Raw genomic sequence first — 21,629 nt, 5'->3', positions numbered from 1 at the left:
GTGTTTATTTTAAATTTGATTTAACCTTTATTTAAACAGGTTGGCCAGTTGAGAACAAGTTCTCATTAACAACTGCAACCTGGCCAAGATAAAGCAAAGCAGTGAGACAAAAACAACATGGGATAAATAAATGTACAGTCAATAACACAATAGAAACAGTATTTACAGAGTGTGCAAATGTAGTAATATTAGGAAGGTAATGCAATAAATTGGCCATACAGGTGAAATAGCCTGTATGGAAGATTGCAGAGTGAGAGTGCGGAAACCCAGTACAGAAGGCATTGCCATCCAGGGCCTGCAAGGGGCACATCTCCTCCCTGAACAGCTGCTCACCGAGGCCTTCATCCTGAGTGACCTCTTTGACATCGGGGAGCTGGCACTCCTGGAGCTGCTGCTGGCAGGTAATAGCTCTCTAAGAACAAGTATGTGAACCCTTTGGAAATACCTGGATTTCTGCAAATATTGATACAATTTGATCTGATCTTCATCTAGGTCACAACAATAGACAAACACAGTTTGCTTAAACTAATAACACAAACAATTATATATTTGTCTTTATTGAACACACCGCGTAAACATTCACAGCGCAGGGTGGGAAAAGTATGTGAACCCTTGGATTTAATAACTGGTTGACCCTCCTTTTGCAGCAATAACCTCATCCAACTTTTGGACCATTCCTCTTTACAAAACTATTTAAGTTCAGCAATATTCTTGGGATTTCTGGTGTGAACTTCTCTCTTGAGGTCATGCCACAGCATCTCAATCGGGTTGAGGTAAGTACTCTGACTGGGCCATTCCAGAAGGTGTATTTTCTTCTGTTGAAGCCATTCTGTTGTTGATTTACTTCTGTGTTTTGGGTCGTTGTCCTGTTGCATCACTCAAAATCTGTTGAGCTTCAATTGGCGGACAGATAGCCTAACATTCTCCTGCAAAATGTTATGATAAACTTGGGAATTCATTTTTCTGTCGACGATAGCAAGCTGTACAGTCCCTGAAGCAGCAAAGCAGCCCCAAACCATGATGCTCCCGCCACCATACTTTACAGTGGGATGAGATTTTGATGTTGGTGTGCTGTGCCTTTTTTCCCTCCACACAGTGTTGTTTGGAAGGAACACACAACTCACCTGTAGTTTCATCTGTTCACAGAATATTTTGCCAGTAGCGCTGAACAAACATTGCTGCACTTTTGCAAACTTCAGACATGCAGCAATGTTTCTTTTGGACAGTAGTGGCTTCTGTGGTGTCCTACCATGAACACCATTCTTGTTTACTGTTTTACGTATTGTAGACTCGTCAACAGAGATGTTAGCATGTTCCAGAGATTTCTGTAAGTCTTTAGCTGACACTCTAGGATTCTTCTTAACCTCATTGATCATTCTGCGCTGTGCTCTTGCAGTCATCTTTGCATTACGGCCACTCCTAGGGAGAGTAGCAACAGTACTCCATTTATAGACAATTTGTCTTACCATGGACTGATGAACATCAAGGCATTTAGAGATACATTTGTAACCCTTTCCAGCTTTATGCAAGTCAACAACTTCTTAATCTTAGGGTATTGTGAGATCTCTTCTGTTCGAGCCATGGTTCACACCAGGTAATGCTTCTTGTGAATAGCAAACTCAAATTTTGTGGGTGTTTTTTATAGGGAAAGGCAGCTCTAACCAACATCTCCAATCTCGTCTCATTGATTGGACTCCAGGTTAGCTGACTCCTGACTCCAATTGGCTTCAAGTCATTAGCCTAGGGGTTCAAATACCTTTTCCAACCTACACTGTGAATGATTCAATTTTGTATAGGCCCTGGCCCTGCGTGCCCTCCCCCAGCTGTCCCAGGGCTCATCCCTGGTGGAGTTTAGAGGCATAGGCTGACCAGGCCCTGCTAGGAGGTGTCTTCCTCTTCATGACAGAGGGCATGGTGGGATGTGAGGGCTTCACCCATGATGAGTTCTAAACCCGCCGCCTCCATTTCCTCATCACTGACTTCCTGGCTCTCATTCCCATGACGGTTAGCAATGCCACCTGTTTTGCTTTGTTGTTGTGTGCTGGTGTGTTTGAGTATGATGGGAATTTGAATACATAGTTTAGTCCTCTTTTCAGGGTGAAATTATTTCCCTTATGGAGAAGTGTGTACACTACCATTCAAAAGTTTGGGTTCACAAGAAACCCTGTGGCACCCCCATAGAGACTGCCAGAGGACCGGACAACATGACCTCCGATTTGACACACTGAACTCTGTCTGCAAAGTAGTTGGTGAACCAGGCAAGGCAGTCATTAGAAAAACCGAGGCTACTGAGTCTGGTTCACATACATTTTCTTGCCACTAATCACACACAGCAGTGAGCACGTTACTAATAGAGATAAACACTGGTAGAATGTTTGCTTCTAAATATGTATTTTTATTCAGGTGAGAACCAACAACACCACTTCCCAGGTCTGAGTTGGGGGCTGGTTGCAGTGCTGCTCTACTGGGATGGAAAGCTTTGTGTGGCCAACTCCCTGCGCTCGCTCATCCAGTGCCTCCACTGCAAGACCTTCACCTTGGAACTAAGGTATAATCTACTTCCTGCTTTCATTTTTCTTTTTTCTGTGCCTTGAGGATTAAACCACAGAGGACTGTGTGTTCTCTTCTGCACTCTGTTGACTTGGTTATGTGTGTTCTCCCTCAGTGAGGAGCTGTTGGCCCTCACCACACATTTCACAGATGAGCTGATGAGCCAGGGCCTGACGACGTGCCTACTGACGCTGGTATCAGAGATCAATGTGATGTGGGAGTTTGAGCGCCTTCAGTAAGAGCGTGGCCTGGGAAACGAGAAACATAGGAAAGAGGTGAGAGGAAGCCCTTCTCAGAGGAATTGTATCATCTACAGAAGACGTTTTGCCTTTCACACATTCTCTTTCTTTACCAGGTATCTGACCTCATCAAAGAGTGCCAACAGGCTCTGGCAGATTGCCGACAGGCTCTGGCAGATTGCCGACAGGCTCTGGCAGATTGCCTGTTTGCATGGACCTGCCAATCACCACTGGGTAAGGATGACACCCTAGCCCTTATTGGCCACCTGGAGACCATGACATCGGAAGCTGATGGCTCATTGGACAGTGTGAACCTGGCTCTAGTCATGGCACTGCTTTACTGTTTGGATGTCAGCTTCCTAGAACAAGGAACAGAAGACAGAGAAGGTTAGTGGGTTGTAATGTGTATTTGTCATGTGTTTCCATACCGCACACATTTCTACTCAACATGAGCTGTAGAGGTTTCAGACCCCAAAAACAAATTATGCTTTATTTATTGGTCTTGTAACCTGCTTAGTAAATTAAAAGTACATACATCACTACTGTGTTTGTGTGTGTAAATCAGACCTTCTCCAGGCCTTGCCCCTGCTGACAGAGAAGCAGTACATGTCTTCTGTGCACAGTCGTCTGGTGGAGGGGGTGCCCTGGAAGCTGCAAGGGCTGCAGGCCGTGTGTCGGTTGGCCTGGGCCCTGGCCCTGCGTGCCCTCTCCCAGCTGTCCCAGGGCTCATCCCTGGTGGAGTTTAGAGGCACAGGCTGACCAGGCCCTGCTAGGAGGTGTCTTCCTCTTCATGACAGAGGGCATGGTGGGATGTGAGGGCTTCAACCATGATGAGTTCTAAACCCGCCGCCTCCATTTCCTCATCACTGACTTCCTGGCTCTCATTCCCATGACGGTTAGCAATGCCACCTGTTTTGCTTTGTTGTTGTGTGCTGGTGTGTTTGAGTATGATGGGAATTTGAATACATAGTTTAGTCCTCTTTTCAGGGTGAAATTATTTCCCTTATGGAGAAGTGTGTACACTACCATTCAAAAGTTTGGGTTCACCTAGAAATGTCTTGTTTTTTAAAAGAAAAGCATTAAAATAACATTTATTATTTAACATTTATTATTTATAACATTTCAAAATTTATCAGAAATACAGTGTAGACATTGTTAATGTTGTAAATGACTATTGTAGCTGGAAACGGCTGATTTAAAATTTTTTTTAAAGGAATATCTACGTAGGTGTACAGAAGCTCATTATCAGCAACCATCACTCGTGTGTTCTAATGGCACATTGTGTTAGCTAATCCAAGTTTATCATTTTAACCCTTGTGTAGTCTTAACATTCTGTATACTCCTCTTGTCCTAAGGGTAAAAAACGACCTGCCTTCACTAAACCCCCTAAAATATAGCATTTTAAACCCCAAATCTATTTTGCATGAAGAAAAAACCTGACATTCATCAAACTTTGTGAATATCTAGTTTGAGAAACAGATGGCTCACAAGTCCTCAACTGGCAGCTTCATTAAATAGTACCAGCAAAACACCAGTCTCAACGTCAACAGTGAAGAGGCGACTCCGGGATGCTGCCCCAATAAAAAAAAAAGATTAAGATTGGAAAAAGAACACAGACACTGGACAGAGGAACTCTGCCTAGAAGGGCAGCATCCCGGAGTCGCCTCTTCACTGTTGACGTTGAGACTGGTGTTTTGCCGGTATTATTTAATGAAGCTGCCAGTTGAGGACTTGTGAGGCGTCTGTTTCTCAAACTAGACACTCTAATGTACTTGTCCTCTTGCTCAGTTGTGCACCGGGGCCTCCCACTCTTTTTATTCTGGCTAGAGCCAGTTTGCGCTGTTCTGTGAAGGGAGTAGTACACAGCGTTGTACGATATCTTCAGTTTCTTGTCAATTGAAATAGCCATGAAATAGCCATCATTTCTCAGAACAAGAATAGACTGCCGAGTTTCAGAAGAATGTTCTTTGTTTCTGGCCATTTTGAGCCTGTAATAAAACCCACAAATGCCGGTGCTACAGATACTCAACTAGTCTAACAAAGGCCAGTTTTATTGCTTCTTCAATCACAACAGTTTTCAGCTGTGCTAACATAATTGCAAAATGATTTTCTAATGATCAATTAACCTTTTTGAAATGATAAACTTGGATTAGCTAACACAGCGTGCCATTGGAACACAGGAGTGATGGTTGCTGATAATGGGCCTCTGTACGTCTGTAGATATTCCAATTAAAAATCTGCCGTTTCCAGCTAAAATAGTCATTCACAACATTAACAATGTCTACACTGTATTTCTGATCAATTGGATGTTATTTTAATTGGCAAATAATGTGCTTTTCTTTAAATAATCAAGGACATTTCTAAGTGACCCCAAACTTTTGAATGGTAGTGTATGTGCAAGTATTGCACAAGTTTAAGAATGCAAGGTGTTTTGAACAGACTGTGTGTGTGCAGATGAATCAGCTGTGAACCCATGCTGATGAGGATGCCCATCTGGTGCACATGTCTCTGCAGATGGGCAGTGAGCCTCCGTCCTCCCTGAGGAAAGACCTGGACCACCTCATGATCCTGGTCAGCCTTCATGACCTCCCCCTACACACTCACTGTCACCAGTGTATTACATTGGCTTTAGTCATTTACATTGCAATATGAGACAGTGGAGACAAGAAAAAAGAAGAGCAGCGAATATGACTGTTGTGTTCACAGACTGGCCTTTGCTAAGCCTAAGCATATTTAGCTGACTTCTTTCTGTGTGTTTGTAGATCGGAGAGTTCTCTAGCAAGGACCCGTTTGGGCTGGAGCTGGCTCTGGAGTTCTGGTGCCCCACTGAGTTCCTCCAGGGTTCCTACCCGGGCATGGCCATGCAGAGGCCTAACCCTAACCAGGGAGATCGAGTGACCTTCCACATCCCTCTTCCTCCCTTTGATTTAAAAAAAAGTAAGATGATATAGAGCCGGGACAATAATCTGAAAGTTACCGACATTGCCTTCCTCTTCCCGACGCATTTTGCGTACGTCTGTAATTTTATTACACAACGTTCCTGTGGATTGTTCAAAAAACATTATTTGGGTAATAGCGTATGCATTATGTTGATTCCTGCTATAAAAGTATCTGCCTGTCACTGCTTTGCTGTCTGCTGCTGTGTGAGCTACCCACTCCCACTGTGAGGCGGGAGAGATGCATTCTGAGAGGCACGAGCATATGACCATTGCTCAAAATGCAATTACTGAAAAAAATACATTTTTTTTTAAAGCAACTACTGTTGTTCTGGTTCCATAGGAGAGTCACAGCTTTCTGTGAGTACATAATTTATTCCTCTTAATATTGAGTTCATGGCACAACTTTACATCCGGCATAGGCTGTAGTATGGTTAAGATGCGCCCGCGGAGCAGATGGCACTATTTGCAGTGAATGTTAAGTTCATGTTTTAAGTATCCCTATATTTTTGTTATTACAGGGCTATCACTCTGTCAAGAGTGCGCCTGCTCGGGAAGTTTAGTTATTGATGGACCTAGCCTTGAGTGGAATGGCTACCTTGTAGTGTGTTCATATGGTATAGCAAACTTTGTTAAACTGGAACCTTGTCTTTGTGTCATTTCGAGTTAACAGTGAATAGGCCTACATCAAGTAGCTTAGGCCTTGCACTGGAAAGTTTTTGTAGGACTTTCTGACCTGAAGATTACTGACATCATGATTTTACTTTGTTTTTACGAGTTCCCTGTTGTCTTGAAAGCAGCACAAGATGCAGCAGCTCTTGCGCTTTCTGACAGGTTTTCCGCTCAAAGGCTCTGCATCTATATGCTGTATGCATGTGATGATAACATACATAATGAATATACTGTACACCCGCCAATTTAATTCCACAAAATTATAGACCGATAAGCTTTTATTTGATTTAACCTTTATTTAACTAGGCAAGTCAAGAACAAATTCTTATTTACAATGACGGCCTACCAAAAGGTAATAGGCCTCCTGCGGGGACGGGGGCCTGGGATTTAAAAAATGAATACAATATAAATATAGGACAAAACACACATCAGAACATGAGACAACACTACATAAAGAGACCTAAGACGACAACATAGCATGGCAGCAACACACGACAACACAGCTTGGTAGCAACACAACATGACAATAACATGGCAGCAACACAACATGGTAGCAGCACAAAACATGGTACAAACATTATTGGGCACAGACAACAGCACAAAGGGAAAGAAGGTATAGACAACAATACATCACGCAAAGCAGCCACAACTGTCAGTAATTGTCCATGATTGAGTCTTTGAATGAAGAGATTGAGATAAAACTGTCCAGTTTGAGTATTTGTTGCTGGTCGTTCCAGTCGCTAGCTGCAGCGAACTGAAAAGACCAGCAACCCATGGTTGTGTGTGCTTTGGAAACCTTTAACAGAATGTGACTGGTAGAACGGGTGTTGCATGTGGAGGATGAGGGCTGCAGTAGATATCTCAGATTGGGGGGAGTGAGGTTTAAGAGGGTTTTATAAATAAGCATCAACCAGTGGATCTTGCGATGGGAATACAGAGATGACCAGTTTACAGTGGAGTATAGAGTGCAGTGATATGTCCTATAAGGAGCATTGGTGGCAAATCTGATGGCTGAATGGTAAAGAATATCTAGCCACGAGAGCACCCTCACCTGCCGATCTATAAATTACGTCTCTGTAATCTAGCATGGGTAGGATGGTCATCTGAATCAGGGTTAGTTTGGCAGCTGGGGTGAAGAGGAGCGATTACGATAAAGGACACCAAGTCTAGATTTAACTTTAGCCTGCAGCTTTGAAATGTGCTGAGAAAAGGACTGTGTACCGTCTAGCCATACTGCGAAGTACTTGTATGAGGTGACTACCTCAAGCGCTAAACCCGCAGAGGTAGTAATCACAGCTGTGGGAAGAGGGGCATTCTTTTTACCAAACCACATGACCTTTTGTTTTGGAGGTGTTCAGAACAAGGTTAAGGGTAGAGAAAGCTTGTTGGACACTAAGAACGCTTTGTTGTAGAGCATTTAACACAAAATCTGTAGAGGGGCCAGCTGAGTATAAGACTATCATCTAGGGCTGGGCGATATGGCCAAAATATTATATCACGGTATTTAAAAAAAAAAAATTGGACGGTTTGACTGTATTTCTAGTTTTTGAATAATAAAAGTTGTACATTTGCTTAATGAGAACTGAGTGATCCTAGGGTGGCAACACATACATTCTAAATTATTTCAATCATGGAGTCTTTCTCCATTCTGATTTGTTTTATACTGTTCAATTCAACTTCAACCAAAACGAATTTCAGCACATTTATCATTTTTGCATTTCCTGCACTCAAATTGCAGTGATGGAAAAAGTACACAATTGTCATACTTGGGGCTGCAATTTACAAACAAAGCATTTGTTTAGTGAGTCCTCCAGATCAGAGGCATTAGATGAACAGGGATGTTCTTTTGACAAGTGTGTGAATTGGAGCCTTTTCCTGTCCTGCTAAGCATTCTAAATGTAATGAGTAGTTTTAGGTGTCAGGGAAAATGTATGGAGTAAAAAGTACAGTATTTTCTTTAGGAATGTAGTAAAGTAAAAGTTGTCAAATTAAAAAAGAAAAGTACAGATGCCAAAAAAGACTTAAGTAGTACTTGAAAGTATTTTTACCTAACTTCTTATGGTATAGGGGATGCTTGCGTCCCACCTGGCCAAAAGCCAGGGAAAATGCAGCACGGCAAATTCAAATAAAATTATATAATAATCAAACTTTCATTACATTACACATGTAAGATACTAAATTAAGCTACACTCGTTGTAAATCCAGCCATCATGTCAGATTTTAAAAAGGCTTTTCGGCGAAAGCATAAGAAGCTATTATCTGATGATAGCACAACAGTAAACAAAGAGTAGCATATTTCAACCCTGCAGGCGCTACACAAAACGCGGAAATAAAATGTAAACATGCCTTACCTTTGACAAGCTTCTTTTGTTGGCACTCCAATATGTCCCATAAACATCACAATTGGTCCTTTTGTTCGATTAATTCCATCCATATATATCCAAAATGTCCATTTATTTGGCGCGTTTGATCCAGAAAAAAACAGCTTCCAAATTGCGCAACGTCACTAAAAAATATTTCAAAAGTTGCCTGTAAACTTTGCCATAACATTTCAAACTACTTTTGGAATACAACTTTAGGTATTTTTAAACGTTAATAATCGATCAAATTGAAGACGGGTCTTTCTGTGTTCAATACAGGAAGACGACAAACCAAGCTACTTCAAGTCTTGCGCAACTCTCAACAGTGTTACGCAGTTCCTAGATGGCCGTACTTCTTCATTGCACAAATGAATAACCTCAACCAAATTCCAACGACTGGTGACATCCAGTGGAAGCGGTAGGAACTGAAAACGAGTTCCTAAGAAATATCGTTTCCCAATGAGAACTCCGTGAACAGACAGAGACCTAAAAAAATATAAAAAATCTGAACGGTTTGTCCTCGGGGTTTTGCCTGCTACAAAAGTGGTGTTATACTCACAGAAATGATTCAAACAGTTTTAGAAACGTCATAGTGTTTTCTATCCAAATACTAATAATATGCATATCTTGTATTCTTGGCATGAGTAGCAGGAAGTTGAAATTGGGCACGCTATTTATCCAAAAGTGAAAATGCTGGCCCCCTATACCTTAAGAAGTTAAGTATTTTACACCACAGCTCAATTGAGAATTTCCACACTGCCACGTAGGGCTGCATGAAATAGAATCATACAATTTAGAATAGTCATTCTATTTCTATAGTTAGAATATAATAGTGGGCACTTTGAATTACAGTGTTGTTTGAGATGACAACAAATTAAAATGCCAGGGAGGAGTTATTGTGACAGGGTAGGAACTAAAGTGTTGATAAGTGTTTCCTAGGGGACCCTATAAACTTTGGCTACATTGCATGTTTTCTCTTAGCTACTTCATATAGGTAACATATTCTTGCTTTGCATATTCCTCTTTGATTTAGAAGATACTGTTGCACAAACAACATGCTGATTTAGGTCTACACCATCGCTGGTATTATCAGGCCGTATTGGCTAGCTACATTTGCTCTTCCTCTGTACATTTGTTAGCTAGTGATAGAAGAATTTGTATGTTTAAGATCATGCCTAAAGTATTCCACTCTGAAACCATATAATTCTGTGAAATGTATTAGAATCATAAAACTATAATCTGATGATGTGTGTAGTTTGTCAGATTTAGAACCAGTTAATTTTGTTCCTGTTTAGCTATGTAAGCAGGGTGCAAGTGTGAAACAAAGGATAAGAGACAGATAAGTTGTGCTACTGTGAAACCATTAACAGGACATGCTGTCCCCACCCGTGGAGGGGAGAAATTGTTAGGCTTGCAGAAAATTATGAAACATGTTGCAGAATATGAAAAACAATGTATGTGTGTAGTGGAAAAGTAACTGTCTGAGCAAGGCGTAATTTAAGATTTGAACTTGTTTGTAGAGGTCGACCGATTATGATTTTTCAACGCCGATACCGATTATTTGAGGGCCGAAAAGGCCGATATAATCGGCCGATTTTAAAATACTAAAATTAAAAAATGTATTTGTAATAATGACAATTACAACAATACTGAAGGAACACTTATTTTAACTTCTCCTCGCTCCTCCCTGGGCTCAAACCAGCAACACATTTACTGCATTTGCGTAACAGACCGTCTCCTTGTGGAGTGCAACGAGAGAGAGGCAGGTCGTTATTGCGTTGGACTAGTTAACTGTACGGATGCAAGATTGGATCCCCCGAGCTGACAAGGTGAAAATCTGTCGTTCTGCCACTGAACTAGGTAATTAACCGTCCGTTTCTAGGCTGTCATTGAAAATAAGATAAATTAAAGATTAAATAAAGGTGTCAATTTTTTTATTTTTTTTAAATCGGCAAAAATACTGATTTCCGATTGTTATGAAAACATGAAATCGGCCATTCCGATTAATTGGTCGACCTCTACTTGTTTTTGTGTGTGTATAAAAAGATTTGCTCTGAAGATTCACAACCTTCAGGAATTAGACAGAGATATAAAATAGTTCAGTTAGAACATTGGGATAGAAATTCCCGTGACACTAGGTATTAGCATTAGCAGCTAACAATTAGCATCTCACAAGATTTAGGGCAACTTGCCAAGAAAATACTAACTAGCTGTTTGTTTGCTGATGTAAGAAACACAAACTAATAGTGTCATTATAGAACTCTAGTGGATTTATATTAAGAAGCAAAGTGAAAACAAAGTGAAAACAGCATTGTTGTCATCAACATTGTTGCATGTGCTGCATTGACCATGCAGACTGAACGCAAGTGTCTCCTGGTTGAGGAACATCAAATGCGCTCCTTGAGTGATGGGGCGTGGCTAGGTTTGTGTGGAAAGTGGCACGGAGAGAAAGAGCGGAGGGAGATGACTCAAGTAGTGAAGTAAACTATAAAAATTGACATTACACATGGCTTATCACATTTTAACAAACCAAACATTCAAATACCGGTATAGAAGGTAAAGTGAAAAACCAAACCAGTCCCTGCATCAATACCAGTATATCATAAAATACGGAATACCGCCCAGCCATACTATCATTGCATATAAATGGATGAGATAGCTTCCTACTGCCTGAGCTATGTTGTTGATGTAAATTGAGGAGTGCGTGGAGCCTAGGATCGCGCCATGGGGTACTCCCTTGGTGACAGGCAGTGGCTAAGACAGCAGATTCTCTGACTTTATACACTACACCCTTTGAGAGAGGTAGTTAGCAAACCAGGCCAAAGACCCCTCAGAGACACCAATACTCCTTAGCCGGCCCACAAGAATGGAATGGTCTACCGTATCAAAAGCTTTGGCCAAGTAAAAAAAAAAATAGCAGCACAATATTGCTTAGAATAGTCGCATTAGAAGCGGTGGGAGATGAGGAAATGTTGGACCGTCAAGGAGGCATGGCTGAGTCAAATAGGAATCCTGACTTAATGAAGTGGTGATTAAAGAGCTCAGCCATGTGCTTCTAGTCAGTAACAACCACATCATCAACTTTAAGGGACATGGGTAGCTGTGAGGAGGAGGGTTTATTCTCCAGGTCTTTAACCGTTTTCCAGAACTTCTTGGGGTTAGACCCACAGAGAGAGAACTGCTCCTTAAAGTAACTAACTTTGGCCTTCCGGATAGCCCGAGTGCACCTATTTTTCATTTGCCTGAACGATAGCCAGTCAGCCTGAGTATGCATGTGCCGAGCCTTTCGGCGAATGCAATTCTTGAGGTGGAGTAACTCTGCAAGATCACGGTCAAACCAGGGCCTGAACCTGTTTTTAATTCTAATTTTCTTTATGGGGCGTGTTTGTTAAAATACCACTGAAAATATCAAAAAAAGAAGGTCCAAGCTTCTTTGACAGAGGGGATCAAGCTGATTCTATACCATTTTAGAGGCCAGTTCATGAAGGAAGGCTTGCTCATTAAAGTTTTTTAGCAAGTGTCTATGACATCAGGACAGGTCATTTCACTGAGCAGCCATTACGAACACAGGCTGTAAAACCGTGATCACTAAGGTCATTACACAAAGCACCAGACTGATACCTAGGTTTATTTGTGAGGATAACGTCGAGGAGCGTAGTCTTTTCTGGGTGTTTGGAGTCATACCTTGTGGGATTGGTAATAATCTGAGAGATTTATGGAGTCTCATTGCTTTAGGACTTGTTAAGGTGGTTTAAGCATGTCCAAGTTTAGCTCACCTAGCAGGACGAATTCAGATTTAGTGTAAGGGGCCAGGAGAGAGCTTAGAGCAGGTAGGGAACAGGCTGGTGCTGATGGAGTACGATAGCACCCAGCAACAGTCAACAAAGAGCTATTTGAAAGTTTAATGCTTAAAACCAGTAATTTGAATTTGTATCTGGTCTCTCCAGATGGTAGCCTTAACTCAGCATTCAGTCCCCATAAAGTAAAATATATAATTGTAATGTACTTTATTTATTTATTATTTTCTTTATGGCGTTCACAATAGCATCAGACCAAACACTACTCACTCAGTTCCAGGTTGGAATGGTGTCCTCAGCTGTTTGTTTGCTAGAGCATCCTCCGTATAGCCTGGTAAAAGGAAACCTTGAAAGCAGTAATCTCTCTGGTTAATTTTGGTCAAAATTAGGTTGTAGGTTTAGAGTTTTGATCTGGAGCTAAGGCCATGCTGTGCAGGTTAGCATCCTGCATATGTACCTGCCAGAAAGTCCAAGTTGATCTAACTCCAAATCTATCCTTTTGTAAAAAAAAATATTATGATCTCTCTGTCAGGCTGTCATGACCAGTCAAATGTATTTCCATCAATGAATAGGCTAAAAATCATTATTTCACAATGGGATTTCTTCTTCTCCCGAACAATTGGCCGGCGGGCAATTTTATTTGTCTTTTCAATTTTTTTTATCTAACAAAAGTCTGCTATTACTGGCTAATGTAAACCCTACTATAGGCCAATATGCACAAAGATGTGGGCAAATTCTCTGAAGAGCCAAAAATAAAGCTGGTAATACTGGATCCTATTTTGACAGGTTGCACGTCAAAATATCAATCATGCATTCCCTGGATATGTTATATGAAATAGCTGACTTTAATCATAGGCTACCATCTCAGTTGTCTTACTTGACATTGGAAAATTGTATAGAGCCCTGCTGCTAATGTAAAGTAGTTACATTCATCACGATATGTCCCTTTGTTCATATTGCTCGCCTAGCTCTAGCGCTCCCCCAGATTAATTGCTATCAATTTATTACAATGTAGATTTTTGTCTCTATCGCCCAGCTCTAACATGATACTTAATTTATCCTTCAATAGGACATTTTGTAACCGCTTGTGTGCTGTGCCACAGGTGGTGCTGTTCAAGTTTGTGCGTCAGATGGGGGACCTGCTGGCCCCCACCCTGTACATCCCATACCTACACATGCTGAAGGGCCTGGCTAACGGCCACCAGTGTGCCCACTACTGCGTCAGCCTGCTAAAGACCAACGGGTCCTCACACGGTTACTATACATACTCTCACCTGCAAGGCCCTGTAGGAATCTGTAAATATACAAAGGAATTTTCTCATGATCTCACTAATGGTGTTCTCCAGGGCTCGGTACAAGGTCCTCTCTTGTTTTCTAGCTAAAGATAAATGCAGCATTCATTCACTGATTTAACCTCTGAACCACCCATCCCGGATCTGGTATAATTGTCATCAGCAACGCTGAATAGAATAGTACCACAGTCAAATAATATTACTAGAAAATATTCATATTCATGAAATCACAAGTGCAATATTGCAAAACACAGTTTAGCCTTTTGTTAATCCACCTGTCGTCTCAGATTTTGAAATTATGCTTTACAGCGAAAGCAATACAAGCGTTTGTGTAAGTTTATCGATCGCTCGACAAAACAATAAGTACACTTAGCATCAGGTAACTTGGTCACAAAAATCAGAAAAGCAGTCAAATTAATTGTTTACCTTTGCTCTTCGGATGTTTTCACTCACGAGACTCCCAGTTAGACAACAAATGTTCCTTTTGTTCCATAAAGACATTTTTTATATCCAAATACCTCCGTTAGTTTGGTGCGTTATGCCCAGGAATCCACCGGAAAGAGCGTTCACGACAACGCAGACAGAAATTCCAAATTATATCCATAATGTCCACAGAAAAATGTCAAATGTTTTTTATAATCAATCCTCAGGGTGTTTTTCAAATATCTATTCGATAATACACTGCTCAAAAAATAAAGTGAACACTTAAACAACACAATGTAACTCCAAGTCAATCACACTTCTGTGAAATCAAACTGTCCACTTAGGAAGCAACACTGATTGACAATACATTTCACATGCTGTTGTGCAAATGGAATAGACAACAGGTGGAAATTATAGGCAATTAGCAAGACACCCCCAATAAAGGAGTGGTTCTGCAGGTGGGGACCACAGACCACTTCTCAGTTCCTATGCTTCCTGGCTGATGTTTTGGTCACTTTTGAATGCTGGCGGTGCTTTCACTCTAGTGTAGCATGAGACGGAGTCTACAACCCACACAAGTGGCTCAGGTAGTGAAGCTCATCCAGGATGGCACATCAATGCGAGCTGTGGCAAGAAGGTTTGCTGTGTCTGTCAGCGTAGTGTCCAGAGCATGGAGGCGCTACCAGGAGACAGGCCAGTACATCAGGAGACGTGGAGGAGGTCGTAGGAGGGCAACAACCCAGCAGCAGGACCGCTATCTCCGTCTTTGTGCAAGGAGGAGCAGGAGGAGCACTGCCAGAGCCCTGCAAAATGACCTCCAGCAGGCCACAAATGTGCATGTGTCTGCTCAAACGGTCATAAACAGACTCTATGAGGGTGGTATGAGGACCCGACGTCCACAGGTGGGGGTTGTGCTTACAGCCCAACACCGTGCAGGACGTTTTTCATTTGCCAGAGAACACCAAGATTGGCAAAATCGCCACTGGCGCCCTGTGCTCTTCACAGATGAAAGCAGGTTCACACTGAGCACATGTGACAGACGTGACAGAGTCTGGAGACGCCGTGGAGAACGTTCTGCTGCCTGCAACATCCTCCAGCATGACCGGTTTGGCGGTGGGTCAGCCATGGTGTGGGGTGGCATTTCTTTGGGGGGCCACACAGCCCTCCATGTGCTCGCCAGAGGTAGCCTGACTGCCATTAGGTACCGAGATGAGATCCTCATACTCCTTGTGAGACCATATGCTGGTGCGGTTGGCCCTGGGTTCCTCCTAATGCAAGACCTCATGTGGCTGGAGTGTGTCAGCAGTTCCTGCAAGAGGAAGGCATTGATGCTATGGACTGGCCTGCCCGTTCCCCAGACCTGAATCCAATTGAGCACATATGGGACATCATGTCTCGCTCCATCCACCAACGCCACGTTGCACCACAGACTGTCCAGGAGTTGGCGGATGCTTTAGTCCAGGTTTGGGAGGAGATCCCTCAGGAGACCATCCGCCACCTCATCACGAGCATGACCAGGTGTTGTAGGGAGGTCATACAGGCACGTGGAGGCCACACACACTACTGAGCCTCATTTTGACTTGTTTTTTAAGGACATTACATCAAAGTTGGATCAGCCCGTAGTGTGGTTTTCCACTTTAATTTTGAGTGTGACTCCAAATCCAGACCTCCATGGGTTGATACATTTGATTTCCATTGATAATTTTTGTGTGATTTTGTTGTCAGCACATTCAACTATGTAAAGAAAAAAGTATTTAATAAGAATATTTCATTCATTCAGATCTAGGATGTGTTATTTTAGTGTTCCTTTTATTTTTTTGAGCAGTGTATATCAACCGGGACAGTTGGCTTTTCACTAGGACCGGGAGTAACAATGGCCGCCTTTCTCTTTTGAGCACAACTTACTCTGAGAGCCCCCACCTATCCACTTACGCAATGTGGTCGTTCACGCTCATTCTTCAAAATAAAAGCCTGAAACTATGTCTAAAGGCTGTTGACACCTTAGGGAAGCCATAGAAAAAGGAATCTGGTTGATATCCCTTTAAATAGGCAATAGGGATGCATAACAACAGAGAGGTTTCAAAAACAGGGGCACTTCCTGATTGGATTTTCCTCAGGTTTTAGCCTGCAATGTCAGTTTTGTTTAACTCACAGACAAAATTTGGACAGTTTTGGAAACTTTAGAGTTTTCTATCCTAATCTGTCAATTATATGCATATTCTAGCATCTGGTCCTGAGAAATAGGTCGTTTACTTTGGGAACGTTATTTTTCCAAACATAAAAATAGAGCCCCCTAGCTTCAAGAGGTTAAATTCAGGGCATACACCTCCTAAACCTCCACTTCCTATTGTGTTGTGTTTGTCCCTGGCAGGTACCTGTATCACAGCAGCACCAATCCAGAGGCGGCCTTCGAGAGCACTAAGATCCTCTGACGCATCGCCCGCTACCCCAACATCCACAACTGGCTGGTGGGAGACTTCACACATGACCAAGCTAGTCACTCCAACTCACCACCACTCCTTTCATTCGCCGCCTGCCAGACTTTCAGCTGGCTAAGAAGGAGGCGAGGATCCGCCACGAGACCCAGATCCTGAACCTTCTGATCACTTCCCTGGAGCTAAAGGCCCCCAACCTGGCCCTCTACCTGCTGGGCTACGAGGTCAAGAAGCCCATCTCCTCCACCAACCTGCAGGTTGGCACCAGCTGCTCCTTCTCTTACATGCTGGGTTGTATTCATTAGGGCATTCACAGTAGCAAAAACAGTGGAAATCAGAAGTATTATATTTTACATCATGCAGGTTTCTCGGCACAAATATCCAAACCTAAATGGCTCCCAATCAAATAAAAAATGCGCTGACATATCCTAAAAACAGGACAGGTAAAAGTAAAATGGGCAATATGGAATGGACATCAGGCTACTCACAACTGCTGTCCAGGAGTTGCACCCCGTGGGGTAAATTGTCATGATTAGCAGTTTCAAGTTTGTAGCTGTAAAATAGTGACAATCTGATCATGGCAAAAAATATAATACTTATGATTTCCCATTGCAAATAGGTTCAGGATAACTCCTGACAATGTTGATTGGCTGATATTCAGAGCTTAAATTACCAAATTGATTAGTCACAGGACTCTGGACTGCAAAGGTGGGCCTACCACATGTATGGGCGTTCATAAAATTCCATTGCGGGACGACATGGTAGCGTACACCCCACTCCTTTCCGGACCTGACGTCTTTTTTTTGGTGTTTTACAAATGGTAGGCCTACCACATAGATGGGCATTCATAAAATGTAACTTTAGGTGACACTAGGTTAAACATCAGTAAGCATGGACCAACGCTGATAGTGTCGTCCGGACCAGCTTTAATTTATTTCCACAGACGTTGGTGGAAATAAATGTCTCTGGACCATTCAGGACCGGCTTTGATTTGGTCCAAACATATAAATGAAGTCCTTTCAACTTTCATTCAGAACAAGAAAAATGAACTTGATTTATTTTTCGACCCCAATTTTGTGATGAACTTTTCTTATCGCTGTAACTCCCTAACAGGCTTGTGGAGTGGAAAGGGTCGAGTCATGCGTCCTCCGAAACATGACCCGCCTAACCGAGCTTCTTAACACCTGCTCGCTTAATCCGGAAGCCAGTTAGACCAATGTGTCGGAGGAAACACCGCTCAACTGACGGCCGAAGTCAGCCTGCAGGCGTCCGGCCCGCCACAGGGAGTCACAAGAGCGCGATGAACCAAGTAAAGTCCCACTGGCCAAACCCTCCCCTAACCCGGACGATGCTGGCTCAATTGTGCACTGCCCTATGGGACTCCCGGTCACGGCTGGTAATGACACAGCCTGGGATCGAACCCCAGGCTGTAGTGACGCTGCCACACTGATGCAGTGCCTTAGACCGCTGTACCACACTGGAGGCCAAAAAGGCATCTCTTCAACTTCAACATCTGGAAAATACGTATTTGCTTACTGGGACTATTCTATTATTGTCTTACCTAGGGTGGCAGAACAGCCAGGACTGGCCCTGAGCAAAACCTTTTGCAATGGAAAATGAAAACAAGCGTTAGTTTTTGGACAGGTTCAGGTAGTCCCTCCCTGTTTCAGTTAATTTTCTTCTGTTTGGTGGCTTTCATGACTCCTTCAACTTGCCCTTGTGAAACAGAATTTTTTTATTGATATTTGGCTGTGTGATGCTAAGGAAATCTTATCTCTCTGTCAGGTGTGCTGAGGTGCCCACAAAGCTGCCTGCATGCCATCCTGAGTCTGCTGCAGAGAGGCAGTGAGAGACGCTTGGGTCCCGTGCTCACCATCCAGGCACCACACCTGGCTGTGCTCTGTTACCAGGTGATCTACCAGCTGTGTGCGTGCTGGGGCACGTCAGGCCCCACCATGCGATACCTGAGGACCAGCCAAGACTTCCTGTTCTCATCTGCAGCACCTGCCCTTCATTCTACCAAGTGAGCTCTTCACTGTCATATCAATACAGTGTGCTCCTATCCTGGTCTTCTCTCCGTCATCTGCACTGATCTGAAAACACAGGATAGGTGGGAGAAATATGGCAGATGCCAACCAGAGCATTTATACTCCTACAGAAACCCAGTTGTCTTTAACAGAGCTGCCAGAGAGAAAGGAAACTACTCCGGATGTCAATCTTCTCTCTAAACTGTGTCTCTCCCCCTACGCTCTCATGTGATGAGATCTCCACCCTGTCCCAGATATCCTGGCTTATGAAGACAACGGCCATCGAGCTCAGTGACATCACTCAACCGCCAGCACTCACACACCCAGCGCCTCCTCAACCTTCTGCTGGACGACTAGCCTCACACTCGGCACGCAGATAAGACCTACTACTCACTCACTCACTCACTCACTATGCACCCACACACTATGAAAGTTGGATGCATTGGATGTATTGGATGTATTGTCATTCACTGATGTAAATGGGATACGAGGAAATGTGCAAAAAGCAAAATCCTTTACAGTTAGTCTGTTTCTCTGATTAGCTGATGAAGAGACGGGCATGGAGGAGGAGTCCAAATCTGTCAGCTGATTCCTGCACTTTGACACCGTCTCCAAAGGTTATGTCTAGTTCTTCAGTCTTCACATATTTGTGAATCATAATGCGTTCTGTCATTCTGTCTGTAATAATCCTGGTATGAATCATATGCATTCTGTGACAATAGAGCAGGGGTACTCAACTCTGACCCTTCAAGGTCAGGAGCCTGCTGGTTTTCTCTTCTACCTGATCATTAATTGCACACACCTAGGGTTCCAGGTCTAAATCAGTCCCTGATTTTTAGAGGGGAATAATAAAAAAATGCAGTGGAACTGGAGTTGAGTTTGAGGGCTACAGAGCCTCTGTATTAGCAGTTGCAAAAGCTAAGAGCCCTTCTCCTGCCCTGACTCAAGACCTGTCCCTGCCCTCGGGCCCGTACTCTCGTGTGCCCAGCCTGGGCCTGGTGCTGTTCCTACTGAAGAACATTGCTGCATACTTCTTCCACCAGAGCCAGACAAGCTCTGGGAAAGCTGCAGTGCCTGGAGCAGCTACCCCCTGAGGAGCTCAGAGGAAACAACCTATTGACAAGGTGATAGTGCCTCAGCCCTAACCCTCCTCTATCCCTGTCTCTCTGTTTGGTGTGTAGCTGTGTCTGTGTCTGGTACTGGAGTAGAGAGTCCAGAGGAGCCTCCTGGTCCAGCTTATCAACAACAGGGCCAAGCTGCTGGCCTTCTGCTTCTGTATCCTACCATATTAAAATAAACCAGATGAAGTCACACCAGACTTCTGTGCAGGGGTTAGGTAAAGGGACTGATCTAATAGTTTAGGTTTCATCTCAGGGTGGTTTTGATTTTAGGGATTTTGTAGGATGATGATGTGCTGTTGGGTATGTATGATTAATGACATGCCCTGAGCTGTAGCTAGTTCATGTGAGAATGTGAAATACCTTGACCTAACCACACCTCAGATGTGATTGAGACCTGCCTGTTTGTACTTTGGCGTCACCTGGAGTACGACCTGTTGTACTGCACCCCCACCGACCCCAAGGACTCCCTGATGCCTGGAGCCAGCGAGGTTCTCCCCAGGCTAACCCTGTCTGGAGATTGAGATCGGACTGGCTTTTGGTAGAAGTCACCCTTAATCACAGATCTAGAATGCGATAATGCTACCCTCTAGCCTAACCTTGATTATGAGGGGAATGAAAAATCAGACCCTGTTTCAGTGGGCATCGTCCAACTCCAGATGACTGCAGGAAATGTGATGTTAGTGGTGTTTCTCGAATTCCCCAGACTCATTTGGACGTGCCCTGGGTCTGGCCAGTCAGCCAGCAAGAGCAGGTAAGAGACTAGATTACACTAACAGTGGGGAGAAAGACAGTTATTTGAAAATCTGCATGGATGAGTTTACAAGGGTAGGATTTGTGTTAGCTTCAGTGGCAAACCGTTTAATTGTTGTATATGTGTGAGTTCGTTTTCAGTAAGACTGACTCCTCTCTCCCCTGTGTCTCCACCTGCAGAGTGACATGGGGGGCCGGCTTTGGGGAGGCTCTACAGAGGAGGCTGCAGAGTGACATGGGGGCAGGCTCTACAGAGGAAGCTGCAGAGTGACATGGGGGCAGGCTCTACAGAGGAAGCTGCAGAGTGACATGGGGGCAGGCTCTACAGAGGAAGCTGCAGAGTGACATGGGGGCAGGCTCTACAGAGGAAGCTGCAGGAGGTGGAGGGACTGAACAGCCAGGTCCGCTCCCATTCCACCTTCATCCAGGCCCTGGTACGCAGGATACAAGGCCTGCTCCACCAGCCCAAGAGCTGAAACAGTCAACGACCAATACAACGAACAAGACCTAAAACCTGTGGAACAATGTTCACCTAAAGAGTACACCAGGCCAAGGATATGGACATTCCAGAACCAGACACACCTGATCTTGAGAATTCTATTTAAACCAGACTCGACTTCCCCTATTCACTTCAGTCTATTCTACTGGCCTCTACTGTCCTCCGTCTCTCCTAAGATGGGCGCTGTGCAATGTTAGTCTAACTGATGTAGTTTGCCCAATATTTTTTTTATTTTCTTCACAAAACACACCTTTTGGTGTATTGATTTTATTGCAGGGCTATTCAACTCTTCGTGGTCTGGAGCCTGTTTTTTTTTTTTGTTCTCCCTGATACTTAATTGCACCCACCTGGTGTAAATCAGTCCATGATTAGAGGGGAACAATAAAAAAAGTGGTACTGGCTTTGAGGTCAAAGGGTTTGTCTCATCTTTTGTAACAGGACTCATTTGAGTGACTTATGATCAGAGGAAGCAGGAAAGGTAACCAAAACAGGCCTCTGCACTTTCTGCAAAGGTCAACATGCCCAGTA

The 21,629-nt window shown here is 43.4% G+C and overlaps 1 pseudogene; it reads left to right on the top strand.

The window, feature by feature from the left end:
* Positions 1-1,436: 1,436 nt before the first annotated feature.
* On the top strand, positions 1,437-21,514 carry LOC112219003 (annotated as a pseudogene).
* Positions 21,515-21,629: the final 115 nt, after the last annotated feature.

Source organism: Oncorhynchus tshawytscha, linkage group LG19 (assembly GCF_018296145.1).
Source record: "Oncorhynchus tshawytscha isolate Ot180627B linkage group LG19, Otsh_v2.0, whole genome shotgun sequence".
In the NCBI taxonomy this organism is placed as follows: domain Eukaryota; kingdom Metazoa; phylum Chordata; class Actinopteri; order Salmoniformes; family Salmonidae; genus Oncorhynchus; species Oncorhynchus tshawytscha.
Note: the sequence above shows the minus strand (reverse complement) of the source record. Positions and strands in the feature narration are given on the sequence as shown.